A 14,630-nucleotide genomic window follows, 5' to 3' on the forward strand; every position below is an offset into this window, starting at 1 on the left:
GGCGGCGCACCGGCCGGGGAGGGAAGAGGGTGGGGAAAGTTGGCCTCGGAGTTGGGCACGACTCTCATTAGCATTTAAAGGCGCCCGATGCCCTTTCCGAGCCACCAATCCGCCCGGGACGGGAGCGCAGGGGCCGAGTCGAGGAGTCCAGGAAAGCCAGGCTAACTCCGCGCCTTGCACGGCAGCCTGGACTTTTCCGAGGAGCACGCGCCGCCGGCCCTTTGTTGGAGCCGGGCAGCGGGGCCCCGCCCCCGCAGCATCTTGACGCCTGAAACTGACCCCTGCGCGAAGGAAAACGCGGCTTCCAAGTTTCGCGGCGCTTCTCGTCCTCCGAAGCCTTGCTTTTAAGCCCTTGCTGTGTATTCGTCCGACGTTTATGAAGCACCAGGAACTATTTCCGACACGACAATACAGAAGTGAAACAAAAAAACTCTGCTTGGCCGTTTACCCCTGGAGAATAGCTTAGGGATAATTGCACCTGCAATCCCCAGGTGAGGAAACTGAGGTGCAAACGTCAGAGAATCGGTGTCCATATCAGAGCGTACCCCAATTTCATGGCGATAAGTAACGAGCCGCTGAAATGTGTTTAATACTATACTTGGGGAAGAATGAATAAATTCACATCCTACCGTCTGTTCCAATTGCATCTCTCAGCTGGCGAAAGCTTAAGCAACTGAGCCCTCTTAGTCTCAGGGATGAGAGGTACGGAGAAACAGATCACCCAATAAACGGTATTCCCAGTTTGAGGAGTCCCCCTGGCTTTTAGAGAATCAGGCTAAACACACGGCCAGAGGGACAATGACCTGGACCCAGCGCCTATTTGGAATTTAGGAGTATTTCGTGTTCTGGGCCTATAGGTTGCAGGCACACCTAGGTCTACATTCTAGTACTGCTCTTTCTTGAGGGAGTTTACTTGGACTAGGTATGCAGAGTGCATTTCCTCCTTTGAGGGAGTTTCTCAAAGGCACTCTGGGAAGTAGTTGAGATTATCCTATGTAACTCTCATGTCTAGTCCAACAAAAACTCATTTTCTTCAGTTTCTAATCTCCTGAATCATTTACCAATGGTTCCCCCCGGGAATTGTCTGTTTTGTGGCTACATCAAGAGGGTTGCTGGCGAGTGTGATTCACCATTGTATCCCCGAGGGCTAACACAGTGCCTAGAATAGAGCTAGAACACAGGGAATGTTTACTAAATGAAAACAAACAAAAAGACCAAATTTTCCCAAACTTATCAACACGTGCATTATCCATAATTGTGAAAATGCCCTGCCTTGTTTCTTTCTTACTCCATTCATAAAAAAAATACAAATTAAAGAAAATGAATTCTTAGAAAAATAGCAGAATATGGAATTTTTTACTTTTCCATGTACTGCTATATTTTAAAAATTACAAACATCTAAATGTTAGATTCATATTTTAGTTTGACTTCAGTATGTAGCATTCGGTATTGTTAGTGCGCGTGTTTGAAAAAATCCTGGTCAAATACTAAGCATGACTAAAGTATTTCTTAACTTTAAAGACTCTAGTCTTTAAGTCACAAGGAGGACTTATTCTGGCGAAGACTGGCCATTGACTTCCTTACCCCACAAAATGATTATCATTGCCATTTACCATGTAGAAATGGATTGCAAGAAAAAAGATGAGAGGGCTTGAGCTCTTCAAACTCCAATCTAATTCATCCTAAAGCCCTTTCTTAAAATACATGCAAGTATCCCCAACTCGCAAAGGTTCATGTTAAGCCATTTGCCTTCTACGAAAGACGTACGTTAGTACCTGTTTTCACTAACAGGAAGAAATCCAAAGAGGATTTCGCTTCTGTGAAAGAAGGTGAAAAGCAAAGATAGTATTCAGCGCTTGTTTTGCACAAGTCATTGAAGAGGCAGAATGCACCCCAAGCAGGGAGAGTGGTCCTGCTAAGATCCTTCCCTGAAAACTGTACTCAACATCTCGGTATTAGGTTGCCATAGCTTTGAATTGTTTCTGTGAGCATCTGTGTTTTGTCTTGATTTATTTTGTGCATCTGTTAGCAAGATGTGTCCTAAGGTATCATAAAAGCCCAAGAGAGGCTGTTTTTTGGGTCTAGGAATGCTCAAAAAGTTTTCCGTATAAATAAAAGATAATTGTGTCTTCAGTTTACGCCATTTTGCTTTCATAGAAACACTCTACATTCTGATAGCAGGGGAAACCTGTATATGTATATTCACCCCTGGAAAATAATTCTTAATGAACAGGTATGGTCTCCAACCTCTGAAGATTGGATACGTACTTACAGATGCATCCTGGGATTTCCTAGAATTCTGTGCGGGCATGGCTCCCAAAACTGCTCATCATTTTCATCCAAGGAAAGCAGTGAGCAGCTGGTAATTCTTGGTATTGTGCTAAATAAATCTAGAGAGAATGATTTAGAACAAACAAGATCTATGTTGTTTTAATAATCATAACTAGAGAGGGGTGCGGGGTGGCTCAGTCAGTTAAGTGTCTGACTTCAGCTCAGGTCATAATCTCGCGGCTCATGGGTTCAATCCCCACATCGGGCTCTGTGCTGACAGCTCAGAGCTGGAGCCTGCTTTGAATTCTCTCTCTCTCTCTCTCTCTCTCTCCCTCTCTCAAAAATAAAATAAAACTTTTTAAAAAACTTTTAAATAGTCATAACTAGAGACCAGCTTGGTTCAGATGCACATAATCTTTCATTCCTTCACTCACTCGTTAATTCCCATACTCACTTAGCACATATTTTCTAAGCACACACTATGACAGACAAAGTGCTACATTATGAGTTTCCAGTGTTGACCAAAATGAAGTTTACACTAAGGTTTTCTTTCATGTGATGTTAAATAATTTCTTTCACTATCATTTCCTTTGTAAGAAAATGTCATTTTTTTTAAATTTGAGAATAAGTGGAACAAACAAAAACTGAATTGTGATCTAATTGTTGACAGCAATCATTTTTAAGCAATGACTGTCTCGATCATGAAAATAAAAGCCACTCTGTTCCTAGTATGAAGGGACTTAGAACTTCCACAACTTTCGGAAGGGCTGAAGGGTTGGGGGGGTGAGAGGGAAAATCCGAGAGACTCCATTGAAGATCTCAGAATCCAGCCTGAAAGCCAGTGATTCTTGGGAACTCTTGCAAAGTCACTGGAGTCACAAGCTCTCTAGGAGGTGCTCAACCATTCAAGGCTACAGCCAGGTTTGGGGAGACGTAAAGCTTACGCAATTTAGACAGCTCTTTAAGAAAAAAATAACGCGAATTTGCTAAAGCCACCCTCAGTATCTTAGAATAGGCCCATGCAAGAAAGGAGCCCTCCGGTCTCGACTTTATTAGCTTCAAAGTGTGTCCACCCATACTACCTGTCTTAATCAGCAACATAGATGCTGGAGTTCAAGTTTAGGTGTAAGCAGCTTTGAACTTCCATCTGTCCATGCATCTTCCTGTAACTAACTTTGGAAAACAGTGGCATCCTTCTCTTCTGCCTCTCAGTCTTGAACTAAATCTTGAACTAGTCTCATTGACAGATTCCAACCTGGAACCATTCAGAGAAGGAAATTCTGGGAAATGTAGTTCTTGCCTTTGAAAAGGCTCAGAATAATGCTGGGTTGCCAAGAGACTATCCCGCATATCATCCTAGGGAGGAAAATACGATCAATTGACTAAAGGAGATTAAGGAGAGTTTAAGCCATTCAAGGAACTAGAGCTTTCAAGTATGTAAGCATTGATATATTAGCACATCTGACACCAGAAAAACAGTGAAGTGCTCATCTAAACCTGATGAGGGGGGGAAATGGTCAGTTTGGAATAAAAAAGTAGATGAATCAGAGAGCAAAGATACTTCTTTTTTTTTAATTTTTATTCATTTTTTGAGAGACAGAGAGAGACACAACATGAGCAGAGGAGGGGCAGAGAGCGAGGGAGACCCAGAATCCGAAGCAGGCTCCAGGCTCCGAGCTGTCAGCACAGAGCCTGATGCGGGGCTCAAACCCACGAACGGTGAGATCATGACCTGAGCTGAAGTTGGCCATTTAACCAACTGTGTCACCCAGGCTCTCTGAGAGCAAAGATTCTTCTTGGTCTCCAGCAGTGTTCTCCTTCCAGGGGAGGAGATACCCTGACTCCCTTTGGCATTCACTAATACCTTCATACATTTACTGACTGTTCCCATTAGGAGCTAGGGTGCAAATCAAGACCACAAGGGCCCCTGTATTCAAGGAGCTGTTGGGCTAGACCAGCACTGTACCACTGAAATATAATTTGAGCCCCAAATATGAGGCATGTATATTTTTTAAGTTTTCTGGCAGCCACACACACACACAAAAAGCAAGTAAAAAGAAACATTAGATTGATGTTCATACATTTTACCTAACCTGATATATCCAAAATATGTATTTTTATTTCAACATTTAACCAACATAATATTATTAATTCTCTATTTTACTCTTTTTTTCCCCCCTTTGTTACTGTCTTCAAACTATGGTGTGTATTTTAAACTCAAAGCACTTCTCAATTTGGACTTGCCTCAGTTAAAGTACTCAGGGTGGGGGTGCCCAGGTGGCTCAGTTGGTTAATCATCCAACTTTGGCTCAGGTCATGATCTCACAATTTGCGAGTTCAAGCCCTGCAAGGGGCTGTCTGCTGTCTCCCTTTCTCTGCCCCCACCACAAAAGAAATAAATTGACATTTAAAAAAACAATAAAGTACTCAGTGTAGTTAGCGGATACAAGTATTCTAGGCAAGGAGAAGTTTTTCTTTTTTTTTTTTTTAAGTTTATTTATTTAACTTTTGCAATCTCTACACCCAATGTGAGGCTCAAACTCACGACCCTGAGATCAAGAGTTGCATGCTTTTCTGACTGAGCCAACCAGGTGCCCCTAGACAAGGAGAAGTTTAGCCTGAATAATTCTCCAGAAGGCTAGTATAAAAAAATCCTGGCCTTGAACTCTGGACCATGCATCTGTCTGTGGTAACCCATTAAGATAATGTTACCTATCAGGCTCCCTTGAGCTTCCTTATGACATAGAATACCCAAAGAATTTACGTGAACCATAACTTCATGATTCTGAATAGTTCTATGACAGTGTCACTGATAAGTTCTAGAGCACGTAAATAAAGTTAATTTACAAGATCCTTTCCTTGCCACCACTGCTCTTGTAAACACGCACTCTTATCTTTTTTTTTAATGTTTATTTATTTTTGAGAGAGAGAGAGAGAGAGATCATGAATGGGGGGAGGAGCAGAGACAGGGGGACAGAGGATCTGAAGCGGGCTCCGTGTTGACAACAGTGAGCCTGATGTGGGGCTTGAACTCATGAACCAGGAGATCATGACCTGAGCCAAAGTCAGACACTCAACTGACTGATCCATCCAGGCACCCCTGCACTCTTCTTTTAAAATATATATTGTCATACCAAGGTGAAGATATAATCTAGGATTTCTTCTTTTTCATTAAGAGAACTAAGGGTAAGGTAGGGAATTGCCTTTACCCTCTCCTAAGGGAAACTGGACTTAGGATTTGGAAAATGTTGCTCCTCTAGATCTGAGATTATTGAGAGGGGAGAAGCAATTACTGAGAATGGAAAAAGCAAGTTTAAAAAAACCTGATTAGGGGCGCCTGGGTGGCTCAGTCAGTTAAGCGGCTGACTTCGGCTCAGGTCATGATCTCGCGGTCCGTGAGTTCGAGCCCCGCGTCGGGCTCTGTGCTGACAGCTCAGAGCCTGAAGCCTGTTTCGGATTCTGTGTCTCCCTCTCTCTGACCCTCCCCTGTTCATGCTCTGTGTCTCTCTGTCTCAAAAATAAATAAACATTAAAAAAAAAAAATTAAAAAAAAAAAACCTGATTATTTCAACATACTTTTTTATATAAAAAATACTTTTTTTTAATAAAAAACTTACTTTTTCATAAAAGTAAGTTTACTTACAACATACTCTTTTTGTATAAAAGTGACAGCTTCTCAAAGACTTTGTTGCATTCGTTTGCTTCTCTTGTTTTTTTCTAAACTACTCTTTAATTATTGGGATAAATTCTTAATGTTTCTCTAAAGATTAGCAAATTGGTATACTTTTGGTTGAAGAACTTAAACAGATCGTCTGATAAATAAGAACTGGAAATAAATATTAGAAAGTATTCATTTCAGGGGCGCCTGGGTGGCTCAGTCAGTTAAGCATCTGACTTTGACTCAGGTCATGTTCTCACAGTTCGTGAGTTAGAGCCCCACGTTGGGCTCTGTGCTGACAGCTCAGAGCCTGGAGCCTGCCTCAGCTTCTGTGTCTCTGTCTCTCTCTCTCTCTGCCCCTCCCAGGCTAATGCTCTGTCTCTCTCTCTCTCTCTCTCTCTCTTTCTCTCTCAAAAATAAATAAACATTTAAAAAAAATTTTTTTAAGAAATTAATCATTTCAACCCCACTCATTTTACAAATGAGAATCAGAGGTATTAACCAACTTTCTCAAACTAATTCACCTAGTAAGTGGTGAAACTAAAATCAAAACCTGAGTCTCTTTATACTAGTCAAGTACTCTTTCTACTACACAATTCTGGTTGAAAAAAAAAATCTCCATTGCTCTGACACTGGGGCTAATGGTGTTTCAACTCTCCTCTTTGATTAAGCATGCATAAAATCTGGTAAAATGCATAGAATCTGGTAAAATGTAAGAAGCATGCATAAAAATCTGTAAACACTCTGAATTCACCTCAGAAACGGAATCAGCTTGGGGCACCTGGGTGGCTCAGTCGGTTAAGCCTCCGACTTCGGCTCAGGTCATGATCTCACTGTCTGTGAGTTCGAACCCCACGTCAAGCTCTGTGCTGACAGCTCGGAGCCTGGAGCCTGCTTCAGATTCTCCGTCTCCCTCTCTGACCCTCCCTGCTCATGCTCTGTCACTCTCTCTCTCTCAAAAATAAATAAAGATTTTAAAAATTAAAAAAAAAAAAAAAAAGAAATGGAATCAACTAACGGGGTACCTGGCTGGCTCAGTCAGTAGACCATACAACTCTTGATGTCCCCGTTTCAAGCCCCCATGTTGGGCGTGGTACTTACTTAAAAAAAAAAAAAAAAACTCAACTGAGAAGGCTCTCTGGCCACTAGAAGATGTGCATCTTTCCAGTGGGAACCCCTAGAGAGGAAACCAAACAGCTGTGTGCAATTTTAGTTCATAGCGTTTGGAACTAACTCCCTAAAACAATGCATGAAATATATTCTCGTCTTCCTGAAAAAGCTTTCTTCTGTCTCTTTCCACACAGATTACTTTTCTTTTTTTCCTGTTTTAATGACTTCCTCTGTTCCTTTTCATCATCTTCATTATTTCCCTTTATATCTTTACTTGTTCAAAAGCAACACAAAAAATAAAAAACGAAACAAAGCAAAAAACAAAAAAAAATGTATGTCATTCAGAAATTAAGTCTCATGGCCATGGCTCAAGCTTGCACTCTCTCTCAAAATAAATAAATAAACTTAAAAAAATGAATAAACATAAAAAAAAATTTTAAAAAGAAAGAAATGAAGTCTCATGGGATATCTAATCTAAACTCTTGTCTAGGAGACCTAATACCTTATGGTTTTTTGTTTGGGGGTTGTTGTTGTTTTGTTTTGTTTTTTTGGGGGGGTGTTTTTTGTTTGTTTTTGGTTTTGTTTTTTTGTTGGTGGTGGTTTGTTTTTGGTTTTGGTTTTGGTGTTGGTTTTGGTAGATATGACAGTTCTGGGAAATAAATCCTCAACCAGTAAAAGAAAAAAAGGGAAAGTACCCTATAGATCTCTTCCTCAGTTTTTGCTTTTCAAAACCCCTTCTCCTCTCCTCTTTAATTTAAATTCTTCCTCTTGGTCAGACACCATTAGCATCTGTAACTGCTCCCTGTAATGATCTATTTCATTTTTGTTATTTGTTTGTTTTAAATTTATTTATTTATTTTGAGAGAGGCAGAGAGAGAGAGCACACATGTGTTCCCGCACACCCACAAGGTAGGGAGGGGAAAAGACAGAGAGAGAGAGAGAGAGAGAGAGAGAGAGAGAATCCCAAGCAGGCTCCATGATGTCAGGATGTCAGCACAGAACCTGACTCATGGCTCAGTCTCACAAAGGGTGAGACATTGGCCTGAGCCAAAATCAAGAGTCAGATGCGTAACCAACTTCACCACCCAGGTACCCCAGATCTATTTCATTTTTGGAGACACCAGCTTAATTTTACTGTGATACTCCCCCAACATGGGAACTTTGGTATAGAGAACAAGAACGAGAAGATTTGTGAGGGTACAGAAAAAACTAGGGACACCTGGATGGCTCAGTCGGTTAAGAACCAACTCTTGCTTTCAACTAGGGTTATGATCTCACAGTCGTGAAATTGAGCCCCGCATCAAGCTCCACGCTAAACATGGAGCCTGCTTGGGATTCTCTCTCCTCTCTCTCTGCCCCTTCCCCACTTGTGCGTGCACCTGCACACACACACTCTCTCTCTCAAAACAAAACAAAACAAAAATGATAAAAACCTAGCTTGTAATGAAACCACAAGAAAGGAAGACTAGTCACGCACCATCAGACTTTTGACTTCCATATGATAAGTTCACAGTATTAAAGAAGAAAAAAGAAAACATGTCTATACACAAAATTACCATGAAGGAGCAATGTTTGCTAGTGTAGATCTGAGCGTATACTTGTTTTGATATTATGAACTAAACTTATAAGCAAGGAGAGTAATAGCTACCTCTTCCAAACATTTAGATCTCTAGAAATCTGACTGCACCCTGAGCAAACTGCTTCTAGTCCTCTGCTTTCTTTTCCTTTTTCAGGTAATCTCTGTAGCCAAAGTAGAGCCCAAACTCACAACCACGAGATCAAGAGTTACATGCTCTACCAACCGAGCCAGCCAGGCACCCCATCTAGTCTCCTTCTTTTAATTCTGCCTTTACCTGAATTCTTTGCATCCATCACTATTCGTCTTAGTCTTTTATTCAGCGTAGGATGTGGGGGAATGTGAACTTGAGCTACAACAAAGAGTTGAGTGATGGAGCGAAGTGTGGGCAGAGCACACACTCCAGAGAGGACTTCTGTTCCAGGTAAATCCAGGTAATAAAACATCAGTTAAGCACTTCCCTATGGGCCTTTCACAACAAGTCAAGATTCTATCTAACCACCAGCTTCCTGCCCACAAAGGTTGTCTTTAGAACCTTCCCAAGTAGGGCACCTCAAAGTCGTTCTGTCACATGGTTAAATTTGAACAAAAATAAGTACAGTAAAACCTTGGATTGTAAGTTGTTCTGCGAGAGTTCTGCAAGACGAGCAAACATTTCTAACAAATTTTAACTTGATAAACGAGCGATGTCTTGCAACGGGAGTAGTACATGATGCTGAAAGCCACATGATCACAACCGAGCCAATAGTTCTCGATATTCGCTTTGATATACAAGTGCTTTGGATTACAAGCATGTTTCCGGAAAGAATTATGCTTGCAAACCAAGGTTTTACTCTATTATGACAGGATAACTGTGTCCTAACTAGATAGTATTTTACTATAACATACAAGCTTATTGCAAATTTCCAGAAACACATCCACCTAATACTGTTTTGCTTTGAGTCATGAAATATATTTTCAAAAATAGTTTTCATAAAATAATCTTTCCTTTATTTGTGTTCCTGGTTAAGCAACTTACAGTGATTTTCAACATCTTGGCTCTCAATCTAATCTCTTCTTCTCTTTGGCTTTTTATGCCATTTAACATGAAAAGGAGTATTAAGTAAACAAGTGGTTTCCTTGGTAAAGATGGAGTAATTTTAGAGTTTTTTAAGATGAAAGCTGAAGTTTTAGAATGTAAAGTTATACCACACTAGGAGTCCCCACAGTGAGAGTTACATGGAAAATGAAAAACAAAACAAAACAAAACAAAACTCAGAGATATGAAGTATCAATAGAAAGAACTTAAATTCAGGTAGGCTAATTTAAAAAAAAAATATTGCAAGAATTAAGTGGAGAGGTTTTGTTTGTTTTCTGAGGAAGTTACTTTTGTTTTGGCGGTGGTTGGGGGTGATGATTTGTGTATGTGTGTATATGTATTATAAAAATTATTATTTTGCCATTGTGAAAGAAAAAAAAAACACTGCTAAGCTAAAAACATGTCTTTGAGATGATTGTCAATATAAAGAAGTATGTTATAGTAAAGGCATATGTTATGCTGTTTGTCTATGGCTATGCGTATTCTCCTGTATCTTAATTCTAGGACTTTCTATTCAGATTCAACGTTCATAATCTATAAGTATAATGAAATGAAATGTTGTCCTAAAGCTAAAGAATGGAACTTGACTTTTATTTTATTTTATTTTATTTTATTTTATTTTATTTTATTTATTTTTTAAGTAGGCTCCACACCCGGCGTGGAACCCAACACAGGGCCTGAACTCACCACTCTGAGATCAAGACCTGGGCTAAGATCAAGAGTTGGATGCTTAAGCAAATGAGCCAGTCAGTTGCCCCAGAACCTGACTTTTAAAGGAACCCATTATCAGGTTCTACGAAAGAAGAATAATGGCATTTTATTTGTATTTCATTAATGTATAAAAATAGTAGGCAGCTTTTTTTTTTTTTTTAATCTCTAACAAGAGTAAACCAAAGAACACAAGTGAAGGTGTACCAAGAAGGATCTCGGTTTCATGGTATCTAACCCTGAGATGTTGAGAAATTTAATCATGTGACAAAATGACTTTGAGGTGTTCCTGTTTGGGAGGGTTCTAAAGACAAGCTTTGTGGGCAAGAGGTTGTTTGGGAGTTGGATAGAGTCTTGACTTCTGTGAAGGGCCCATGGAGATGTGCTTAATTTGCATTTTATTACCCAGATTTGACAGGAGCAGGAATCTGCTTGGAAGGTGATGTACACTTCGCTCCATCACTCAACTCTCATTACTCTCATCACTCGTTATAACTCAGGAAATAAGATTCATTATGGCTGCTCAACAAGTAGGACTGGGCACACCTTAGCCTTAGTTTCTGATCTCAATGTATTCTTGTCCCTTAAGATTAGTTGGCACTTTCTCAACCTCTGTTACGATGGACACTCGTAAGCAAGCTATACATACCTCCAAAAATAGGCCACAGTGTTGTTTGAAATACAAGTCTGTCAAGAAGATGCTGAATTGGGATTATTGATGGCTATTCCTCCAGATGGGGACCAAAATCATATTGAGTGTCAGTTTTGTGATCAGGATCCCTCCCATTCCCCACTCAGACAAAAACTGGAAAGAAGAGACAAAAATACTCCCAGGTAGAGACTTTTTATTCCCTTCAGTGGACCTTTCCCTTTCCCTTTTTTTTTTTTTTTTTTTTTTTGGCCCTTTTCCATTCTTATAATTTCGTTTGGTCTTGCCTCTAGTCCAGGTCATTTTTTTAATCCATCACATTCTCAGATATTTCTTTCGTTTGTAATCTGTAGCAGTGATGGTGGCACAATTACTTGAATACTATTAGGAAGCATCATTTATTCAGTATAGACCATAGTCTAGGAACTCAACGGCGGCCTCATCTTCATCATTTCTAATCCCTGCACCAGCTCCATAAGGTGGGTATTGTTATCCTAATTTTACAGATGAAGAAACCAAAACTGAAGAGCGGTCGTAGACCTAGTGGGTCAGAGAACAGAGACTCAAACTCACGTCTTCCAGGGTCTAAAGCCAGACCCATCTCTTCAACTCTGCCGCGATGCTCTTTCCAGCTCTTATCCGTATCGCTTGTGTGAGGCTACCAGCTCCAGAAAGTAATCTGACGTTCATTCGGAAAGGCAAGTTTGTTTGAAAATCATAGTTGAAGCCATGTCACTATATGGTTACTTTTATCATCCCATATGCCTCCATTTCTATCAAACTCAGAGGCTCAGACACGTGAAAGTGAGGAGAGAGGGAGAATACATGGGGAGTGAAATAAGTGACTAGGCCATGGCTGTTTTTTCGGTCTTTTTATATACTGATTTCCTTTATTTACATATTTTTTTCTGGTTTCTGTCTTACATGGTAGGATTAATCTCAATTTCCCCTTCGGCTCTAGTACCCCAACACAATTTTAATTTCCAGCATGATTTATGTAAATCAAGCTGCATGTTACTTACGTTGCAATGGAAGAATCAGAGAGAATTCTGACAAACTGGGTTTGTTTCTGTGATATTTTTCTTCCTTGTTCCAAGAAGAAAGCCAAGATTTTGGTAGTTACCAGTCTGCAAGACTGACAACAGAAGCTGTCTCGGGAAGCCCTCTCTTTATATTGTAAAAACCCAAATCCGCTAAAGATAATGTGTGAAGGTGTTTCCACTGGAAGGGGAGAAGAGCTAGTGTAATTGTAAAAAGATATGTAAAAGCAGGAGCCAAGGCAAGCAGATTCTCAAGCCTGGGAAAGGGACAATAGTGTGCTGTGGGTAGCTGGCACTGGGACCTTCCCCCTCTAGTGCCCTCTGGAAGGACTTGGCAGTGTGGTAGCCTTCTGTAGGGTGAGCACATTTGGGTAGCATCGTTTTCGTCTGTGTTCTCAACTCTGGTAAAAACTCTCAAGATTGGTACAACTCAGCCAAAGGGAGGGTTGGACGTTCTGGCAAACTTGGACAATGCCCATCCCAGCAGCAACCATGAAAACAATGTAGACTAAAGTTTGCTTTGCGTAATAAAGGTCTTGGGTGGGACGGACATGAGTGAGGAGGGGAGGCAGGTTAACGGATGAACTTCTGTGTGAATTCCACTAATGATGGAATCTCTTACAACTTTGATGGGATAGGTCCTTCAGATAAGATTACTTGTATTTTTGTTTATCCCTTGGATCTATTCTCCACCTTTCTTTTCCCTGTTCTGTGCCCAAAGGGGCTAACCTTTCTGGGCAGCTTCTATAGACTTCTTGGCCCCTGGATTCCAGTTGTGTCCAGCCATCGGGAGGCATTGGCAGGAGATCAGAGGAAGAGAGGAAAATGAATTGGGGTATTTATTTCCAAGGATCCCTCCTTATGGGGTGACAGTCTCTTTACTGAAGGCAGCAGATCCCATCTGGTGGCTCTCTGGGTTGGATTCTAGCAACCATTCCTTCCCCTTACTCCCTCAAGCTTAAGATCTTTAGAAACTTCCCCATTCTTGTTAGCCCAAGGTGAGGGCAGCATTGGAGGAGGGGTGGGGGGGCGGGTGGAGATTCTGAAATATTTCTAATTGATTTCCCTTAATCCTACCTAAACATTTTAAGTAGTTTCTTTGTTAAATCTTTCTCAATTACTTTTTATCATGCCATCTTTTAAAAAAAAATTTTTTTTTTGTTTTAGCATTTATTCATTTTTGAAAGACAGAGACAGAGCACAAATGGGGGAGAGGCAGAGAGAGAGGGAGACATAGAAACAGAAGCAGGCTCCAGGCTCCAGGCTGTCAGCACAGAGCCCTAGGCGAGGCTCGAACTCACAGACTGCGAGATCATGACCTGAGCTGACCAGTCAGCTGCTTAACTGACTGAGCCACCCAGGCGCCCCATTTCTACCAGAACACTTGATAATGCATTAGGTGACTTCCTCCCCATACCTAAATATGTGGACTCATAATCCTTATATGTTGCTTCCCCCACCCCTTGAATTATCTTGTACAGTCCATATCAGAGCCATGATAGATTATAGCTCCTTGCACTGAAGCCAGATTATTTTGAAATTTTAGCAGTGAAAGTCCCACATCCTGGGCAATGCCTCAGTCCCAGTAAAATCAGGTACTTGACCAACCAACTTATTACTTTGGTAATATACTCAGAAGTATAATACACTCTGTGTATACCAAGTATTCTCTGGTGTATACTCAGAAATCCTTTGTGATTTATGTCTAGCGGGATATAATGAGTCAGAGTTTGAAAATTACTACACAATTCTACATATAAGATTGTCCAGAAGACGATGAAGGAAATTGGGATAAATGCAACTCTGCCTAACAATTGTTTCAAGATTTTCATTTCAGAAAAAAAAATTATTAAAAATTAAACCACTGCTTGAAGATTGAGGAGCTGTATTGTCAGAGTCCCGGATACAAGGTGAAAATTATTCTCCAAGCCCGGGCCTGCCATTTGAAGCATGGTTTACCATGTTGGAGCAGATGAGAGAGCTAAGGAAAGGCCAGTTGGCTTGTGACGGGAATGATTACCAGAAACTGAGAGTGTTTTGAGGAGATACAATTTCCATCCCAAGAGAAAAGACAGTTGTACCCTTGACAGAGCTAATATTGAGCTGGCAGGAAGAACATGATCTATGGAATGTCTCATAAGGTCAATCTGAGGAGGCCACGAGTGCTCTGAATTAACGTGTCAGTGACTGGTTGAAGGTGCGAGAACTGGTTTCAGGGGCTTCAATCCAGAGAATGTGGTAGGCAAACCTCCTAAGTGTTGCCAGAAAGTTAGGGAAAGCTGGCTATATTTATAGTTCAGTTTGCAGACTGTTGTAAAGGAACCTGCCGTCGAAGCCTGAGGAAAAAGTGGAGCTGACCTACTTCGCACAAGTGCGGGCCGGAGAAAAGATGGGCATCTTTCTTGTGCAAAGTTTAACCTGACTGAACTCACTCCTTTTCCAAACTTCTCCCAGATAGTGAGGCTGGTGAAAAAAGAGGGAATAAGAGAATGCTGTTTCCTTCTACAGCAGGGAGGTGGAGTTCAAGAACATGGGTCCTT

Source organism: Lynx canadensis, chromosome B4 (assembly GCF_007474595.2).
Source record: "Lynx canadensis isolate LIC74 chromosome B4, mLynCan4.pri.v2, whole genome shotgun sequence".
Lineage (NCBI taxonomy): Eukaryota > Metazoa > Chordata > Mammalia > Carnivora > Felidae > Lynx > Lynx canadensis.